At 41.5% G+C, this 21369-nt stretch overlaps 1 protein-coding gene across 5 annotated transcripts in view; it reads left to right on the forward strand.

Annotated features, from left to right (window-relative positions):
* Window positions 1-21369, forward strand: part of PDE5A (phosphodiesterase 5A) — a 136443-nt gene that overhangs the window by 32873 nt on the left and 82201 nt on the right. The gene's annotated exons all lie outside the window — the stretch shown is intronic.

A 21369-nucleotide genomic window follows, 5' to 3' on the forward strand; every position in this document is an offset into this window, starting at 1 on the left:
TTATCCCAAGATACATAGATGTGGTTGTGGCTGGTATCAATTTATTTCATATTATATTAGAAGTGTCTGAATAATGCTCGTGTCCTAAATGGTTATTCAGTGTGTTATTAGCTGATTTTTGGGGGGATTCAAAATGAAGTTTTGAAAACATGAAAATTGTAGTTAATTCCAAGTAAATTTCACTGTGAAGTTATAACAAGCAAATGAAATGTTTGGGCTCATATTTCACCTAACTAGAAGTTTGGATTCTGTTTGCAGTGAATTCCCTCCTCATTCACACTTATTTGAAAAAAAAATAGTTAATAAATTATCAATCAAATTGCATGTTTCAGTTAAATGTTCTCAACTCTGGCTACACATCACAATCAACTGAGGAACTTCTAAAATATTACCACTTAAATCTGAAACTCTAAGAACAGAGTGTACGCACTGATATATTTTTTTTAAAGCTCTCCAGATAATTCTGAAGTGTAGCCAGGGTTTAAAATCCCTACTCTAAGTGAAAACACATAGATTGAAAGCGCCCATACCCGGGGATCTTAACCTTGGCTGCACATGTTGTAATCACCTAGGAAGTATTTAGAAATTTTAATGCCCAGGCTTCACTTTAAAACATAGTCTCTGGAGTCGGGACCCAAGCATCAGTATCTCAAAGCTCCCAGGTGATTACAATATGCAGCTAGGTTCGAGAACCACAGAACCACTGCCAGAGATACTAGAAGCACTTGGAGGATTCTACCTGACTTACATTCACTTTCAGACATCTTTCTTTTCTCTCCTCCATCCAGTCCTTTACAAAGTCCCATTGATTTTTTTCTGTTGAAGTTTTTCTCGCTTCAGTTCCTTTCCTTTCTTACCTACTGTCATAATTCAGATATTTAGTAACGCTTGGCCTTTTGAAATATTTTCGTATTTGCAACCAGTTTCCCTCCACTCCAGCCAGCTATATGCCCTGGAAATTTTCCTAAAACACAGCCTTCTAAACCAGTGTGCCTAAAACATTAATGTGCACATGAATCGCATGGGGATTTTGTAAAATGCAGTTTCTGAATTCCGTAGGTCTGGGTGGGACTGGGATTGTTTTGTAACAAGCACCAAGTTGATGCTGACACCCGAGTCTGTGGATCACAATTTGACTGATAGGATCCTATGAGTCCGTTCTCAGTAGTCTAAAATAAATTCTCAGTGCCTTAGAGTTACTACATGGTTCTTTAAGGGGAAAGTTAGAGTCAAAGTCATTAAAAATACCTGTAGTTAAAACATGATTATGAGATTAATGAATTCATTGGTTAGTTAATTAGGTGGATAAATAAGTAAAATAGAAAAGGCCATCCATGAATAAATGATGAGGTTGCCAGATAAAGCAAATTAAAATCATGCCCCATGCAATATTTGGGACATAGTTATGCTAAAAATTATTTGTTACCCATCTGAAGTTAAATTTGACTAGCCTTCCCGTATTTTATCTGGTAACCTTAGTTATAAGCCAAAGGCTGTGATTCTGTGCGCTTGAGAAACAGTGTTCAGCTTCCAGTTAAGTGTATGGTGAAATTGTACCCCAAAAAACAGCCTCTTACTGGCCAAGAGACCCAGCCTGAATCATGCTCTGATTAAACTTCTCTTTCTAAATAGTGCAAACAGTCTTACCGACACTGGGGACTGGGGGAACCCATGAGAATGTGCAACAAAATCACCAGGGCGACATGCGTGGGATTGCCCTTCTGTAAGAGAGTAACCGCAGGACATTTGTGTTTCTCTCTTTATGACAGCCTGTGAGGATGATTTAAGTTAAACAAGCAACAACAACCCCAGCTGTTTTGAGGTATAATTTCACAGGATAAAATTCACCCATTTTAAGTGGACAGTGTGATGAATTCTGACAAGTGTGCACACGGTCATGTAACCACCGCTGTAATCAGGATACAGAACATTTCTGTCACTTCAGATATTTCCCTGTACCCCTAGCAGTCGACGTCTTCACCCTCCCTCAACCCCGGACCCCTAACAATCACCAGTCTGTTTCTGTCTCTATTGTTTTTGCCTTTTCTAGAATGTCATATAAATGGAAGCCTCCTGTATGTAGTCTTGTGTCTGGCCTCTTTCACTCAGGACCATGTTTGTGAGATTTGGCCATGTTGTTGCATGTGTCAGTAATGTGTTCCTTCTTACTGGTGAGTGATTTATTCCATGGTGTAAATGTGCCAGTGTGACTTTTCATTCATTCTTCAGTTGATAGACTCTTGAGTTGTTTCCAGTTTTATGAAATAAGCCACTGTTATGAAAGAAGCCACTGTCAGTGTTTCTGTACGGGTCTTTGTGAGGACATAATGCTTTCATTTCTCTTGGGTGAATATATAGGAGGGGAATTGCTAGGTCATATGGTAGATGTTTGTTTAATTTTATAAGAAACTTCAAAGTCTTTCCCAAAGTGGCTGCACCGTATGCGTTCTTACCTGCAATATATGAGTTCCAGTTCCTTCATGTCCTTGGCAACATGTGGTGTGATCAGTTTTTAAAACTTCTAGCTGTTTTAGTGTGAATGATTTGAAATTTTTTTTTAATTTGAGAGAGAGAGAGCGCACGAGCGGGGGTGAGGGGCAGAGGGAGAGGGAGAAGCAGACTCCCTGCTGAGCAGGGAGACCGATGCAGAACTCCATCCAGGACCCTGGGGTCATGACCTGAGCCAAAGGCAGGTGCTTAACTAAGCCACCCAGGCGCCCCTGGATGATTTGAGTTTGATTACATGAATATATAACCCCACTCTCAGCCATGGGCTGTCCACTCACTTCCAGATATGATTAAAGTGAGTCCAGCTGCAGGTCCCAGATTCTGATTGCCCAGAGCTCCGCCTAAGATTCCTGCTGGGTTCCTGAGCATCCTTGGTCCGCCTGCCTCCGTGTTCCCGCATCCTCTCCTGCTGTCTCTGCTTTACCTCTAATGACTAGATAGGAAGCCAGGGCTCTTCACTGGTCTCCACAAAAGTTCACTCACACCAAGCATTTCATGGGACAAAGAAGCCTTCAGTAACCTCACTGGAGACTTAGTCACGTCACTGAAGGGAGGGTTTCCAAACACCACTTTTTAAAGGCCTTGCTGACTCTCCCCATTCTCCACCTTCTCCCACCTGCTCCCTCCCCCCCAACATTTGTCACCACTCTGTTCAAAATTATTTCCTGTGTGGGGCGCCTGGGTGGCACAGCGGTTAAGCGTCTGCCTTCAGCTCAGGGCGTGATCCCGGTGTTATGGGATCGAGCCGCACGTCAGGCTCCTCAGGCTGTGAGCCTGCTTCTTCCTCTCCCACTCCCCCCTTGTGTTCCCTCTCTCGCTGGCTGTCTCTATCTCTGTCTAATAAATAAATAAAAAATCTTAAAAAAAAAATTATTTCCTGTGAGTATTTTCTTCAGAGAAAAGGAATGAAGAGAAACAGAAGAATAGACATACTTTGCTGTGGTTAAAAAAAAGAAGAAAAGAAAAGAAAGAAAGAAAAGGAAATTATTTGGCTGACAAAGAACCAAGGCCACCAAGAAGGTGCAATATACAACTTTCAGAATTATTTCTAAGTTTACAGCTATGTAGACAAACCCAGGGCATTGTTTACTTTGATAAGAAAAGAGTACATACAGAAGTACTCTTTTTCTCACAAACTTTTTGAAATTAAGATGAAGAGGCCTAAATAAGGCTTTTGGGAGCAGTTGCTAGGACTGCTTGCTCTGGGCTTGAATCTCATCTTTACCACTTACTTGATAAGTAGCCAGGATGGAATTGGTTAATCACTTTGGTCTTCCGTTTCCTCATCTGTAAACTGGGTGTTATAAAAGGACCTACCTGGTTGTGAAGGACAGATGCATTCGTGTATGCTGAGGGTTTACCATAGTCCCAGCATGCTGAAAGTGATCAATAAATGTTATTTTTTAAAAGGAGACAGAGAACTAACAGAACTTTTCTGAGAGATAAGGCACGATAAAATTATATGAAGAGGTCCTCAGCGCCATAGGATAACCAGCCATCTAGGCTCAAATGATAACCAGTGCAGTCCCTGACTTAACTGATCGTTACCCTCTAACTTTCCGTTTAAAAAGAAAAATGCTTTTTGCTCAGAAATGAAGCAGAATGGATTTGGTGCTTTCCCTTCGTGTTATTCCAACTGTATTGAGTAAGCCAATACCGATTCCACCTAATTACCAGGGAACCTAAAATGAAGTGTGATTTATGAACAATTGGTAAATAGTTTATTTTATTGATTGTTTACCAAATGTCCTGGAACTTCTTAATGATCCCTTAAGACATAGGCACTGACTCTGGAGAGCTGCTTGAATGCAGAAACTGAATATTGAATCATACAGTCTGAACTATAACATAGTCCAGGAAACTGAGGAAGAGTTTTAAGATTCAGTGAAATATATAATCTCCTCATTTCCCTCCTCTTCCTGTGAAGTATTCCAACTAATTAAAATTTTTCAGGAGTCCTTTTCATTAATGTTGTAATCTTAAGTGTAATAGATGTAACAGTGCCTTTTTAGGAATGAGAATCATAGATATTGTTAAACTTCTTGGGCAGAAATTTTTCAAAGAATCGTAGCAAGTAAGTTTTTACAATCTTTCCCTTTCCTGCTCCCTTCCAGGAGAATGGGGTTAATGGGCAAAGTGGGGGGAAAAAGCCGGAGAAGCTTGAGGAGGCTAAAATAATTTATTTTGGGAAGGTTAAAGAGCTATTGGCTAGAGAAAAATAAATGAAGACAAGAAGAGGAAGGGTCAAGGGAGAGAAGAGAGCCAGCCCAGGCTGTATATGAGAGTGGTTTGAAGACGGTGGGGTAGGACCTTGGAAATAACTGCTGTCCCATGGAAACTATTCTAAGGGCCTGGCATATTAATCCATTTAATCTTCCTAGCAGCTATAGGAGGTAGTCATTATTTCTTCCTACTTAACAGATGAGGAAACAGACATGGAACATTTAGGGAATTCACCCAGTCATGTAACTAAAAACTGGCAAAGCTGAGATTCAAATCTAGGCAACTTCTAAACGAAAGAAGTCAGATGGAAAAAGATCCCATCTGATTTGACATATATGCGGAATCTAGAAAACAAAATAAACCAAAAAATCAAAAATAAATACAGAGAACAAACTGGTAGTTGCCAGAAGGGAGGAAGGTGGGAACAGGCAAAACAGGTGAAGGGGATTAGGAGGTAGAAACTTCCAGTTATAAAATAAATAAGAAAGAGAGATGAAAAGTATAGCATAGGGAATAGAGTCAGCAATATTGTAAAACTATGTATGGTGATAGACGGTAACTGCATTTACTGCGGTGAGCATTTCATAATGTGTGTAGTTGTCAAATCACTATGTCGTGCACCTGAAACTAATATTGTAAACCAACTATGTCGTTGACTGTGTTCAACCACAACAACACAAACTAGGCAGTCTGGCTATACGATAGTAACATGGGAAGGAGGGTTTCTTAAAATTCTGCTCTGGATGATGACTGCATCCACTTTCTAACCCCCGCAGTTAAATTATTTGGGGGCTGAGGGAGGTGGGGGGAGGTACACTGAGGTATTTTGCGTGGCTTCATGCAGAGGCAAGACTTGAGGGTGAAAACAAGCAGACCTGGCTGTATTCTGATGACTTTTTTTTTTTAAGATTTTATTTATTTATTCGACAGAGATAGAGACAGCCAGTGAGACAGGGAACACAAGCAGGGGGAGTGGGAGAGGAAGAAGCAGGCTCATAGCGGAGGAGCCCAATGTGGGGCTTGATCCCATAATGCCGGGATCACGCCCTGAGCCGAAGGCAGACACTTAACCGCTGTGCCACCCAGGCGCCCCTATTCTGATGACTTTTAACGATAAGTGTTTAAGCCACTCTGCAGACAAACTCTTTAATTTTAAAAAATTAAAAAAAAAAAAAGCTAGAGAAAGAGGGATCAGAGTCACATCCTCTATAATATCTTAAGAGGCATCTGTGCAGTGAACAGGAGGAAATTTCCACCAGGGATAAAAGAGTTACAGCAGCGTGTTTCATATTAACCTGGGCCGGTGTGCTCCAGAGAAGAACCATGTTGTGCACGTGAAGCATAATGAGAAAAACTGCAGCAAATGTTTGAGTTTTTAGGACTGCTGTCAAATTTCTTTCAAACTTAATGCTGGATTTTTGGGACTTGGGCACTTGGACCACTTTTTATTTTTGTCACTTGGCATTAGTTATTTCTATAATGAGACAATTCTTTTATGTTTAGTAAAGAAGTGTGCGGAAATTCAACTCTTTCTAACTCAGATGACCTATTTCTGAGATACTGCCCTTCCCTGAGGTATTGCTCATTATGACATGGTAGAGACACGTGTTCTTCTGTATTCGTAGGCGTTGCCCCAGCGAGGTAGAGGCATTATTGTGAAATAATAATAATAATGCAGGTTCTTTGGAAAGTTCTTATTGGTACGAGCTGGAGATTATTCCCCAAAATGTCTTTTTGTAAAAAGATTTTATTTACTTATTTGAGAGAGCGAGAGCATGAGCAGTGGGAGGGGCAGAGGGAGAGGGAGAAGCAGGCTCCCCGCTGAGCAGGGAGCCCAATGTGGGAATCAGTCCCGGGACCCTGGGATCATGACCTGAGCCGAAGGCAGATGCTTCACTGACTGAGACACCCAGGCACCCCTGGGTGACATCCAATAATGTCTTTCAGGCTGGGCTGAGACACCTGTTTTCTCTTGGTTGCGTGTCAACTCTAGTTACTAAATAGAAATCTAATTTGGAATCAGATATTTTCCTCCTCTTTTTATTTTAGCGTCTTGATTTTATCATGCTTCATGATGTACCCATAATTCTTCAATGGGGATATAAGTTATAATAGAGAATACATGATAACTTTTTTTTCAGGGTAATGAAGGAGCATTTTAGCTAACAATCTAAATTTATATCTTCTTTTAAAAAAATGAAAATCTTAGGGCACCTGGGTGACTTGGTTAAGCGTCTGACTCTTGATTTTGGGGTAGGTCATGATCTCAGTGTCATGAGATTGAGCCCTAAGTCAAGGCTCCACACTCAGCTCAGAGTCTGCTTGAGATGCTCTCTCTCCCTATCCTTCTGCCCCCCCCCCAGCTTGCTTGTGTGCATACGGTGCACTCTTTCTCTAAAATAAATAAATCATTAAAAAACAAAACAAAATGAACCTGAAAATCTTTTAAAAACCTACTAATCTTTTGAGTTTTTATGAGAGAAATACTTTGATGAATCAAAGAAATTTAATGCCTGCTAAAAATCACAAAGTGAAGCTTTAGTGGAATCAGATGTGTAATTCCAGCTGCAATTTGCAAACATAAATTTTTCTAGAATTTAAGTTATATGACCTTATCTGCTCGTTTTAAAGTAATCTCACTTTTTCCCTCTGAAGTCTCTTGTTTGGACAAGTAACTATTAAATCACTGCAATATGTAGAACCCTGGTCTAGGCAATGAGGATATTTAAAAAATGAAGCAAGGAAGATATTTGCTGGATTTTTTTTTCCAATTTCTAGATGTAGATCTTGTATACCAGACATTTACTATCAGTACATGGTAACAAGACAAATGTTTAATGAGTTCATTATTCAACTCACTAATTCGAAGGAAAAGACTGGATTTTGGGAGCTAGAGAAATTAGAAAGATGCAAGCTGTGGTCTCATTTGACAGATTCTTGCTGTTTATCCCACAGCCTGAACGGAGGCACATACATGCTTTACATGAGGGGGTGGAGACAGAGTAGATGCCTGCCAATGATCTCGTGCTTAACTTCGACAAGTAAGCTTGAAACAGATAAACATTATGGCTTTATGCATAATCCTTCAGTTCTAAGTCAGGCCGGATGAAAATACAGCTACAAAAAGAAGCAGAGTTTAATTGCAGACTGTCAGTTGATTTAGATCTATTTTAGTCTTAAAGAATTGGCTAGGTATGTGGTTTAAAAAACAACCCAACAACTTATAAAGTGTTCATTGCACTTATTCCCCTGTGATATTCTTTCTCGTAGCTTTGTTTTTAGAAACAAAAGTACTCCGCAAAGTTTCCGTTTGTTCTGAACTTGATGTCATAATGGTGATGATCTCTTCTCTTTGCTTTTCCACATTGCCCTTTAAATAATAAACAAGTGTATTTACAAAGAAGATGGTAACCACTTTCCTAAGGAAAAAACATTTGTTAAGAGCGGCAGATGGAAAACACAGGGCTAATAGGTTAAATCCCTGAGGCAACGCTGCTGATCCAGGAGAAAAAAGGGTGAATGACTGCTTGAGGCTGAAGATTACATTCACCATAGACTGTATTGCCCCAAATCTTATTTTTAATGCTTAGAAAATTTGTTTCAGACTGAAGGTTATGTTTTATTCAATATGAAGTTTATCTTCATTGGTACTTTCAGGATAACTATTCCAGCACTTGTTGGAATGCATTACATTTTTTAATATAATCATTTATAAATTTAATTTTGAGGAGTTTTATACAGGCCCTGAATAATGAATATTAGAGTCTGGAACAAGTTGCAGAGAAGCATAAACAATTTCTTTGTAGGATATCTAACCCAGAATTATATAATTCTGTCCTTGGATGGATCTTTAATTATTAAATAATTTTCATTTTTTTAATGCATTCTTAAAGAGTTAAGGTGGTTGTCAATGACATTGCTACTCTCAGTAGATACAGGTGCAAACATCTGTGTTCACTTACTAAGAGCTAAGTTACATAGGTAAAATGCTTTATGTAAACTGTAAACGTACTCTGTATTCCTTCTTTTTTTTTTTTTTTTTAAGATTTTATTTATTTATTTGACAGAGACAGAGACAGCCAGCGAGAGATGGAACACAAGCAGGGGGAGTGGGAGAGGAAGAAGCAGGCTCATAGCGGAGGAGCCTGATGTGGGGCTCGATCCCACAACGCCGGGATCACGCCCTGAGCCGAAGGCAGACGCTTAACCGCTGTGCCACCCAGGCGCCCCTCTGTATTCCTTCTTATATCCTCATCTAAAAATCTCTACTTATTTCTGTACTACCAGAGAGTGGAAATGAATGTTCCAGACTTTAGAAAAAAATTTTTTTAATTTTTAGTTTTTTTTTTTATTAAAGAAGATTTAGAGAACAAAGAGCAGGGGTGCCTGGGTGGCTCAGTCTGTTAAGCGCCTGCCTTCAGCTCAGTTCATGATCCCAGGTCATGATGGAAACCTGGGATCGAGCCCGGGACCCCGGGATTAAGCCAATGTTTGGCTCCCTGCTCAGGGGGGAGCCTGCTTATCTCTCTGCCCTTTCTCCCACCCCAAACTCAGACGCTTGGTCTCTCTCTCTCAAATAAATAAAACCAAAAAAAAGAGCAAGAGATGATGTTATAAAATTTTTTGAATCCTGTTTTTCTTTTTTGCATCACTTCATAGCAGTGAAATAAAGTGAAAGGAACCTGGATTTAGAATTCCAGATCTATTTGATTATTACATATTATTTCATGATCATCAGTATTGTATTCGTGGCCTTTTTCAACATGACAAATTGCCATAAGCGTAGTGATTTTGAACACCAGACGTTACGTTCTCTCACAGTTGGTGTGGTTAAGAAATTCAGGAGCTGCTTCGTGGGCTGAGTGGCTCTGCCCCAGGTTCCCTGCAGGAGGCAGCACTCGGGATCCAGGCAGGGGGGCTGTCGCATGCTTGAGTACCCACTTCCCAGGGGGCTGACTCACGTGGTTGTTGGTAGGAGGCCTCAGCTCCTGGCCAAGTGGGCCTCTCCACAGGGCTCTCAGTTTCCTCACTGTGTGGCAGAGAGTGAGCAAGGAGGAAGCCCCCAGTGCCTTGTCTGACCGAACCTCCAGAGTTGGTCACCTTCACTTGGTGGTGTTCTGTACTTTAGAAGCCAGGCATCGAGGCCAGCCCTGGCTTGGGGCGGGGGCAGGGATTAGGCTCCACCTCTTGAAGAGAGAAGTATCAAAGAATTTGAGGAGGTATTCTGAAACCACCAGCAGCACTAGAAGTTCTTTGAGGCTTTATTCTCTTTCCTTAAAACTGGCCAGATGATAAAAGAGGAATTCTGCTTGTTAATTAAAATTATTATTTTTCACTCTTTCATGTACTGAAAAATGACATGAATTACCAGAAGCGACATAGGCTGGGTTTAAACAAAGGCGGAGGGTTGGTATGTATACTGTGCCCAGTTGGCAAGAGTTAAAGGGAAGAAAAGAAGCAGAAAATTTTTTTTAAAAAGGAAGACTGAGGAGAAACGAGGAAGATGTCTGCTTCTTCGGCTGTGGCAAATGATTGAGGCATTAAGAGCTTCTGAAATGTTATGTCACAAATGCTGGTCTACATGTTTGCATGTAATTTAAATGTTTCGTTCCATAATATTCACAGGAAGCGCTCACTGGCATATCCTTATGATCTCTCTGCACCATTGTTTTCTACGTCCATTCATGGATAAGAAGCGGAGGGAATGTGTGTTGTCCTTTGGCACAGTGTTTGAGTATAAGTTGGAAGGAGGAAAGAGCTGGAGACAAAGCTGTGCAGGCCGGCAGAGGCGAGGTCATGAAGAGCCCTCCAGTGCCATGCGGAGGGGGTGTGGAATTTATGTTTAGTTCAGGCAATATTTACTATTGTTGAGACTCCCTAAAGTAAAACATGCAACAGAAAGTAATGGTTTGTGGGGATCAAAACAATTAGCTCTCTTTTTTGGCTATGTTATTTTACTGTTGAATACTTTCTCCTCTCCCCTCGAATCTCAGTGCTGCCTCCCCACCCCACTTTCAGCTGGTGGTCTTGCTTAGGATTTCAGTGAAAACCATTAGAAGTGTACTCTGTCAGAGAACTTACTCTGTCTCCCTTTCCCGCCCCTGCATCTGAGTCCCTACACGCTGGTCTCGCTTGTACTTCTAGGGACAAACTGTCCATGAAATGGCAAAGGTCAGTCTCACACTTGTGTACCAGGTCTCTTTCCGTGTCACCTGCTCCAAGCCACATCTCGGCGGGTCCCTCCCGCCCCCCACGTGCAGGATCACCAACATTTCTCTCTCTACCACATGGGTTCATCAGCATACAAATATGCTGTTATTTCTCCCGTCTTAAAAGCAAAATACCCACCGGACCACACATCTGCTTTCAGAGGCCACCTCATTTCTCTGATTGCCATCAGAGCGGTCTTTGAAAAGAGTTGTCCCTTTTTCCATTTCCTGCCACTCTCCCCTGAATGTACTCCATCCAAGACTTGGCCCTCACACTTGTGGAAACCACTCTTGGCAGTGTCCTGTGACTTCCACAGGGAGCCAGTGATCACTCCTTCGTCTCACCTTGCCAGGCCTGTCAGCAGCATGGGACATTGTTGGTGATCAGTCACTCCTCCAGGACAGTGTTTTCCCCTACTTTCCAGGACCTCAGTGTCCCCAGTTCTCCTCCCGGCTCTGGCTGCCTCTCCACCCCGTTGGCTGGTGCCCGCTCCTCATAGCGGTGCTACGCGGCTCGGCCCTGGACCCTTGTCTCTCTTCTGACTGCATGCACTCCTTTAGTGATTTTATCTACCCTCATGGCTTTAGGTACCATTCAGGTACCATTTAGGCGCCTTATATATATATAGGACTTACATTGCAAGTGAACTGTTTCTTCAATTTAGACTCTTCTTTTCAGCTGCTTACTTCTCTGCCTCTGTCTGTCTAACAGGCCTCTTGAACTTAACATATTGGACAGCAAGCTCCGGATCTTCCCTCCTATCAAACCTGCTCCGGGCTCATCCCTGCCACACTTCACAACTTCCCTTATTCCAGCTCTTCACACGAGAGTCCATGAAGCCATCTCCGCCTTCTTTCTTTCTCGCACAGGAGAGCTGTAGTTCATTAGTGAATACTGTTGGCTTTCCCTCCACTCACTGCTGTCCCTGTATCCCCACCACCCTGGTTCAAGCCACGAGTATGTAGCACCAGAGTTACTATAGTAACCCTCTAGCTAGTGTCCCTGCTTCAAGCCTTTAACTCCCTGTAGTCTATCCTGAACACAAATTTTAGAAAACTCGTTAGATCTCATTATTCCCCTGTTCAGAACTCTCTCCTACCTCCTCATCCCATAGAAACGTTCCCCATGGTCTGGCTCCTGATGCCTCTCTGATCTCACCTCCTATCATTCCACCCCTATCCTCTCCAGCACACTGGCAGTCCTGCCGTTTCTCAGTACATCAGGTCAGCTCCAGCCCCAGAGCCTTTGCACTTGCCGTTGCCTCTGTCTAGAAGTGTCTCCCCCCACCCCGCTGGCCCTAGTTGTCCACATGGTTCACTCTCTCATCTCCCTTGGGCTTTTACTCAAATGACATCTCAATGAGACTCTTTTTAGCCATCCTTATTGAATTTCAGCCATTACTTCCATCCCTGCTCTGTTTTCTCCATAATATGTAAGCACTTAATAACCCTCTGACACACTACATGTTAACTTACTGGAGTATTTCTTTCTCCTCACTCGACTGTACGCTCCATGAGAGCAAAGTGAGACAAGAATGCTTCACAGAGATGGTGATGTTTAAATTGCATTTATGGTATGCAGTCATCTAGTTTACATAAGAACTTCTTTTGCAGAAGTTTTTCTTTGCCATCTTGAAGCATGGTATCCAAAATAGATTGACAAGTTAAGGGATCTTGAGTAGAAATTTAATCAAGACTGTATGTTAAATAGCAGTAGGACTGGGAGCTTCAGGCTGATATTCTTAGAGATCAGTAATAATACTTTTGGTTGGTATTATCATCCCCATTTTATTTTATTTTTAAGGATTTTATTTATTTGAGAGAGAGAGAGAGCAAAAGCGGGGGGGGGGTGAGAGGGAGAAGCAGACTCCCTGCTGAGCAGGGATCATGACCTGAGCTGAAGGCAGACACTTAACCAACTGAGCCACCCAGGCCTCTCATCCCCATTTTAGATGAGGAAATATGGACTCGGTCAGGTACAGGAAATTTCCCAATATTCTATATCTTCTAAGTGGCAGAGCTGGGATTTAGACCCACATCATCTTTATTCTAAGGCTGCATTTTTCTTACCATGAAGTAATTACCTTCTTTCCTCTTTATTAACAGTTGTGCCTGAAAAGCTACCAACCAACTCTTTAACTATTTTAGTTTTTGAAAATGCGTATTATGGACTGGAATAATATAATAATAAAATACAGAGTGGCAAACAATGATTCCGAATACTGTTAATTTCTTTGTGTATTATCTGGCGCAGCTGTGTGGAGGAGGACATGCCTTTTTTTTGCTGGTGACGCCTACAGTTCAGAGTTTTGCTAGTGAGACAGATATCTGCCTCTGAGCTTTCATATAGGCTTACCTTCTCAGGCTCATCTTCCATTTGAAGGAGAAGACACTTAGAAGTAAAATTATGTTTTGGCCATGGTGACGTAATAGACTGTATTCTCTGTGGGACGGATTTGCCGAATGTGCAAAAAGATGATCAACGTGCACGCGCCCGTTCTTCGTGCTGGATGTCTTAAGCTAAACGATATGCATAGCTGGCTTCCCGTGGCCAGGAGGGGGTTAGCTGGACCAGTACGGCCGACAGCGCTGACCTGAACACTCAGTTCGGTTCTAATGAAGATGTTCTCTCCAAACCTTTGATGCCAGCTCTCGTTTGTACAGAGATTCAGCCTCCTTAGTGTTTTGACGCATGAAACTTGCCTTTACTACTTCTGCTGTTATTTCTCGTCTGTTTGTATTTAGTGCACACGATGGGCCCGCCCACTTCACCCTGTGATTATTAGGAAGCTTTATGAATGTGGCATCTCAGCAAGCTGTAGAGATGGGGACCTGTTATAAGTGCAGGCAGTGCTGGAACAGACTTGATCCTGGTTTAACAGAGTCCAAATCCAACAACACCATCCAGGGGTAAGCCTGGGCTTTGCAGGCCAGCACCTGGCAGAATGCAGAACACCGCCCTGAAAATAAATCATAGTTATTAAATAGATCCAAGGCTCTGAAGTAATTTTTGGCAATGTCATGTGTAAAGGTGGGCACAAACAGTGCTAGGTTTATTCTGATACAAAGTACAGTTATATAATATATATTGAGTATATAGTATTTTTTGCTGCTTTGGACTTAGTTCCAATTAGGCAAAAGCCGTTCGAAAGAGAGAGCTCTGAATTTGTAGCAAAAATGACTTAGTCTTGCGTGCTGGTTTACCATCAGCAATTCCTTGAGCAAGTTTCTTAACCTCTCTGTGCCTTAGGTGACTCATCTGTGAAGTTTCAACATGAAATGCAAAGACACAGGGTGGTTTTAAAGGTCCTAGTGAGGCAAGGAATGTGACAGTGCCCACCACAGAACTCTTCACCTAGTGAAGGTTCAGAAAAATGTCTCTTTCCTCCCTTTATAGAGTGCTGCAAGGCCAGACGCATGGAGGAATGGAAAGTTAGATGACAGTAAATGCTGAGCATACCCTGCCGTGGGAAAGACAGCAGGCTGTTTTCTGCTGTGTAACCTTTGTGTCTCCGGCATGTTTTTAAAGGGCACAGAAGGAGACTTGGCATAATGGCCACGTTCCGCTGTGTCTCAGGACTGAATTCTCTGTATCCCAAGGGACAGAAAGGTCTAACAAGAAGGCACACGGTTCCTATGATTCTGGATTTAAGACCTTCACCTCATTGCTTAAAAGCTAGTGAGGCCGAGAGTTTAGTATTTGGCAGGGAAGAGGAATTTTTTTGTGTGCAAAGGGATGAGAATAAACACCGGGGTCAAGAATTATGCCCAGCATCCCCTTGTCTGGAAGGAACCCAGTCTCAGGTTGGCACCACTCCCGCTGGATGTTCCTAGGGCAGGACAGCTACTGACCCCCAGAGGCTGGATTTGTCCTGGCCCTAATCTGGAGAACATGCACCCTGCCTAAGAGCACAGAGCAATTGGTCAGAGCCTCTAACTGCTTCACTGTTACCAGGACAGCTGGGAACTCAGGATATGGACCATCACTTGCATATGCTATCAGCAATTATGAATTTACTTTTAAGACTTTTGAATACTTTTTGAAAACTGAGTTAAACTTTATATACTGTGAAGCACACAGATCTTAATGTCCAATTTGATGAGTTTTGACAAGTGTATGACAATCTGTGTAATACCCCAATTAAGATACCCACAACCTTTGGGCAACACACTTCTGATTTCTGTTACCGTAGATTAATTCTGCTTTTTATTTTTTTGAAGATTCTACTTATTTTTGAGAGTACATTATATATCCCTGAAATATAGGACCTTTTTATGTTGCATAAGAGATTCTTGGATATAAAGATGTATCATAAGATTTTAGCTGCCATTTTGGATTTGTCTTTGTTTCTTAAAAGTTATAATTTTGAAATTGTTCCATTCTTTTTGATAAAAATATGCATTAATAGGGGTGCCTGGGTGGCTCATTTGGTTAAGTCTGCCTTCAACTCGGGTGATAATCCTGGGGTCCTGGGATCGAGCCCTGCATCAGCTCCCTGCTGGGGAGTCTGCTTCTCCTTCTCCCTCTGCAGCTCCCCCTGCTTGTGCTCTCTCTCGCTGTCTCCTTCTCTGTCAAATAAATAAATAAAATCTTTAAAAAATATATGCATTAACAAGATAAGCAGCTGTATGGGGTTTGCATACAGCCTTTGGATGTGCTGGAAAATCCTTGGTCTTCATGATTCCTTTAAAGAATAGTGTTTAAGAATCTGTGTTTTACAGTAGTGCAGGTTTCACTTCCCCCCTGGGGGAATGTAGGCTTGGGATCAGACCTGCAGAGCACCTGTGTCTGCACATTCTTGGACTCCTATTTAACTTTTCTGAATATCAGCGACCTCTGTGATGAGATGAGAATTGTGATACCTACCTAAAAGGGTTGCGCCAAAGGTTAAATGAATTAACAGATACAAAGCACCCGTCATACAGTGAGCCCTTCCTTCTTCCTTTTTAAATGGCAAACTTTTTAGCATTATGAATTTTTTTTGGCTGGGAATAGATTTATTAACTATCTTAGAGATACTGGCCATTAATCATGTATTTCTGATGCCACTTATCCAGGATAAGGGCGTTGCTGTCTACATCTTGCAATTTCCTCGAAGCTTCTCTTCAACTTGGCTGCCTCTTCCTAGCCTCCCAGGACATGAGAATAAACTAAAAACATCCACTTCTCCTGTATTCATACTTGTGTTGTCTGTAACCTCGGAAGATCCATAAACACCCCTTTGAGAGAAATAGTAGGCATAGTGGTACTTATACATATAAATGGATAAAATGTATCACAACCAAGTACAGTGAGTCTTCAAAAATCAACCCTTGATTCTCAAATTTATTAATAAAATCCAAACAACTAAATGGTCAAAATTGGCAAAAATACACATAGGCAACACAGAAGAAGAGAGCCAGTATAGACAATAAAAATTAAAAAGCTGTTCATTCTCTCTGACAATCAAGAAGATGCAAATTAAAGCAACAGTGAGATATAGTTTTATGGCCATCAGATGGATAAAGATTTAAAAGCCTGATCATACTAGGTGCTGGTTAGAATGTAAGATTAACAAAAACTCTTAAGCATTGCTGGTAAAGGTGTAATTTCTGTAATCCCTCTGAAGATTTCCCCAAAGAAGCTCTTGCATATGTGTACAATAGAAATGTTCATCGTAGATGGTTTTATTCTAATAGCAAAAAATTGCAAACAATCCAAACATCCGTCATTTGGGGATTAGATGAATAAAGTTTGGCACGAAATACAACATTATATATAAAATGAATGAGCCAGATCTATAGAAATTGATAAAAAAAACCAACATTGAATATAATAACGGGTTGCAAAATTAGGCATATTATGTCATTTTATTTGAGTCACCTTTCTGAAAGATGAAAGTTCTGTGTCTTGTTTATAGATTCATATATTTCTTAAGAATGCAATGCTAGAGGTTGACGCTGGGGAAGAAGGGGCAGGACGAAGAAGAATGGGCCTGGAAGGAGAAAGTCCAATTTGATTTTCTTAATTTAATTGTAAAAAAGAAACATTCCCAAATATTAACACTTAGCGGTTCTTTATCAGTGGTTCTCAGAGTGTCTTTTGTCTCTGGACTGGCAGCTTGTGGCATCCTCTGAGAGCTCTGAGAAACACAGATACTAATGCTGAATCCAAAACTGGGGGGGTGAGGCCCAACACACCGTGGTTGACGAGCCCCACACTGCCACTGTTCTAGATGACAGAGATAAGGATATTTACTATCTTATTCTCCGTGATTTTCCATATTTTTAAAATTAGATGTTAAAATGATCAATCTTAAGCTTTTCTTTCCCACTCTCCCAAAGTCCTTCTAGGCTCTTGAGTTCCAGCTCCCTAACAAAAGGCTTATTAAGAGCATAAACTTCTTACTGCCACATAAAGTTCTCCGATGTGGAGAGATCACTTGATGTCAAGCAAATGGCAGAGAAAGAAAATGGGCAGATGTAATTAACTATTATTCGAATGTGAATTGTCGAGTGAGTACATCACCCTAAAAAATATTTGATCCCTCTCTCACTTCTCCCATTATCATTGACAGCAAATATCTATCAAGCATTGAGTGCGTTCAGGACAAAGCAAAGTACTAATGCTACAACAAGGCATAGATATAAATCATGTCCTTAGAACACAATCCAGCTGGAGAGCCAGGATGAGAGTAGAGGAAATGAGGTTAAAAATGAGAATACCTCATTGTGAAACGCATGGCATACCCAACTTCCCCACAGAATTTCAGAGGGGTTTGAAGGGAAGCTTTGAGTAGACTCAGCCTCAATAGAAAAAGAGGAAGGTAATATTTCAAGGAATGCTGTGAACAAGGTCATTGTAGCATTCTAATTCAGAGACCCACTGAAGTGATCTTCGTTCAAGTTGAGGATGTAGAATCGGTCATCAAATTTTATCCTGTAGATGGATGGAACATTAAAATGTTTGAGTAAAGAGGTAATTTGTATGTGCAAAGCAGTGTCCCAAGAAGATAAATTTCACGTAAGTGTCAAAGGTCGACTGAAGGCAGAAAAACATTTAGCAATGAGATGTCAGGGCTTTCAAAGAAAGTGAGGATTTAAATGGTGACGCAAGATACAGTATGGGGCGAGGAAATGTGAGAAGGGAATGGAGAATGATTCTAACGGAATGTATTAGTTTCTTGTTGCCTTTGTAAAAGACTACCAGAAGTCTAATGGCTTAAAACAACACAGATGTATTATCTTATAGTTTTGGATGCCAGAGTCTAAAATAGTTCTCACTAGGCTAAAATCAGGGTGTCAGCAGAGCTGTGTTCCTATGTGAAGTCTCAAGGGAAGAATCTGTTCTCTTGCCTTTTCTAGCTTCTGTAGGCTGCCCACATCCGTTGGCCTGCAGCCCCTTCCTCTGTCTTCAAACCTGCAGCAAAGCAACTTCACATCTCTGGCTCGACTCTGATTCTTCTGTCTCCTCCTGCTTTCCCTCTTAAGGATTCTTATGATTACAGTTGTACTAGCCCAGATGGTTCAGGATAATCTCCCCATCTCCCGATCCTTACGTTAATTGCATCCGGAAAGTTCCCTTTTGCCATTTAAGGTAACATATTCACAGGTTCCAGGGATCAGGGTGAGGACATCTTTGGGGGACATTATTTTGCCAACCACATGGACTATGGCCATACTTTGATAATTGCCTAGGATTTGGAAGAAAAGTGAGAGAGCCCTGATTGGTCATACCAACCCTGTGACTTACAGTTTGCTTACTTGTGAAAGGGGAGGAGAACGTGGTGTAGGGGTGGGATTCTCTTCCAAGCCTAAAATCTGACTAGAATGTCAGGCCATAAGGACATGGAGTTCTATCTGTCTTGTTCACTATTGGGTCTTCATTGCCTAGAACAATGATACATGGGGGACTCAGTGATTATTGAATAAAATATTTTTTGTTGAATGAATGATAAGTCATGGGAAGGTTTTAAAAGAGCACTTGGAAGACTTCTCCACTGGCTCCTGTATATATTAAATTCTCATTTTCTTGGTGAGTAAGATTTCGGCTCAGTTGATAGGTAAGACATTCCGCGGATGGAAGAGAAGGATACCTAAGATTTGCAGAGTCTGTTCTTTTCCTCCCTTGCTTTTAGCTTCTATGCTGAGTATCCCCGGGAATTGGCAATGAGGAGTGTATTGAGATTGATGTATGGCCTCAGTAAGTGTCTGGGGCAGCTGCTAATTGAAGAAGAAATTGCTCACTGTGGCAATGATCAGTTGCCCCTGAATTGACCAGCTGTCACATTCCACACTGTTCACTCAGCAAGAGTCAAGTCTTGCCCTTTGCATTCCTAAAAGAACACTTGACCCTGTGAGGACATAATATCCATTTATGCTGTGGAAAGTACCAGTAAAATAGAAAACAGAAGCTTCTTTGTGCTTAAAAGAATAGCATAGAGTACAGGCACTTGAGGGTCCAGGTAGCCAGCAGGTAGGCAGTGTGATTGGGCTTTCTACTGCAGAGGCTAAACTTTTAGGGGCTTTGCCTCTCAGATAGGAGGTCTGACATATACTTGCCATCAGAGCTGCCTTTCAAAACTGACATTTAAAGACCCTATGGTTAGCAGTTACTTTGCTTGAAGACAAAGAGCTAATTTGTTTAAAGGAGCAGTAGATGACAGAAGAAGGAAATCAACACAAGGAGGGCAGAGGGTGCTAGTTTTGCTTAGGATCCTTGAAATTCAGAGAATTAAACTCTTCTTGGTCTTTTACTAAATTATGTGACCTTGGACAAACACTATGCCTTTTCTTCTATTTTTACCTGTTGTTTTTATCAGTGCTGTTTTTAAAATGTCATCCGTCTGGGGATAGAGGAACATGTACATATTGGATATATTTCCCCGGTCTAATAGCTCTCTCAGAAGAACTTGCCTATTTTTTAAAGTACCAATTATATTTCATTAATCATCTCTTCAAAGAATTAATCTCTAATTTCTGAAATCTGTAAAATTATTAGAGAAATAATTGGTTACCAGAAAGAATGAAAAATCCACCATTGGAAGTCCTCATTCCATGACATTGCCTAAAAGTAAATGTCTTGCTCTAATGTTAGGGGGAAAAATCCCAAATATAGTAAAGATCTGGTGTTCATGGGGTACAAAGTAGGTTTTAAAGCTTATAAACTAGACTTCTTGTCAGTTTGCCAGACTGTACAGATGGCAGAAGAATCCCCCTCCACAATTCTGCAAAAAAGTAGATCAAATTTCACCAAAAACAATTTTACAAATTGCAGATGAGCTCAAGAAAGGGAAAACCCCCAGGCGTCAGAAACAGAGGGGAACCCCAGATAAGAAACGTGAGCATGGAGTACTGGCCAGATGGGGTCAGGGAGATCTGAGATTCAGGAGGGAGATGAACGTCTGGGGATAGCATCTGCAGGCTAGGGAATGCATCCACTCTATGGGAGTGGGGGGCGGGTCAGGGTGGTGAAGCCTAGATGAGTGATGCTTTCATTCATGAAACTGGACCTAGCAAACTCCACCAACAGCCAGGAGAAGCCTCAAGGAAGGTTGCCTCCTGCCTGCTGCTGTAAGAGAAGAGGAGACACCTGTGAACCGTAAGAGCGCAAAACTGTGCCATACATAGGTATGGGGTTCAAATTCACACCCCCAGAATAGTGCCAAGACAAACAGGAAGTCACTGTGCATGGACCCTTCATGACTCAGGGAACATGGGACTCCCGTGGAAAACAGTTCCTGCTAAAGATGAACTTACAGGCAAAATTAAGTATGTTCAAAGAGATTAAGGACATCAGGTACTAGTATTTATAGGAAAAGGAGGAGGACGCCTAGGTGGCTCAGTTGGTTGAGCCTCTGAATCTTGATGTCAGGTTATGATCTCAGGGTCGTGAGTTTGAGCCCTGCCTTATTCTCTGGACTCAACATGGAGTCTGCTTAAGATTCTCTCTCTTCCTCTGCCCGCCCTCCCCTCCCCCCCACTCCAGCTCACACTCTCTCTCTTTAAAAAAAAAAAAAAAGGAGGAGGAGGAGAAGGAGAAATAGTCAGGCTTGAAAAATAAATCTAATAAAAATTCCACGGGTGCCTGGGTGGCTCAGTCGGTTAAGCATCTGCCTTCAGCTCAGGTCATGATCCCAGGGTTCTGGGATCGAGTCCCACATTGGGCTCCCTGCTCCACAGGGAGTCTGCTTCTCCCTCTCCTCCCACTCATTCTCAATCTCTCTCTCTCTCTCTTTCAAATAATAAATAAATCAAATCTTAAAAAAAAAAAAAGAAATTCCAGAATGGAAAATTGTTATTGACCTGTGTGAACACTGTTGGTTTGGTTGAAAATTGTGAATAATGGCTGATATTTAGTATGGTTTCAAGGACATTGTTCTTTTTTTTTTTTTTTTAAGATTTTATTTATTTATTTGACAGAGAGAGACAGCCAGCAAGAGAGTAAACA

The sequence above is a fragment of the Ailuropoda melanoleuca genome, chromosome 11 (genome assembly GCF_002007445.2).
Source record: "Ailuropoda melanoleuca isolate Jingjing chromosome 11, ASM200744v2, whole genome shotgun sequence".
Lineage (NCBI taxonomy): Eukaryota > Metazoa > Chordata > Mammalia > Carnivora > Ursidae > Ailuropoda > Ailuropoda melanoleuca.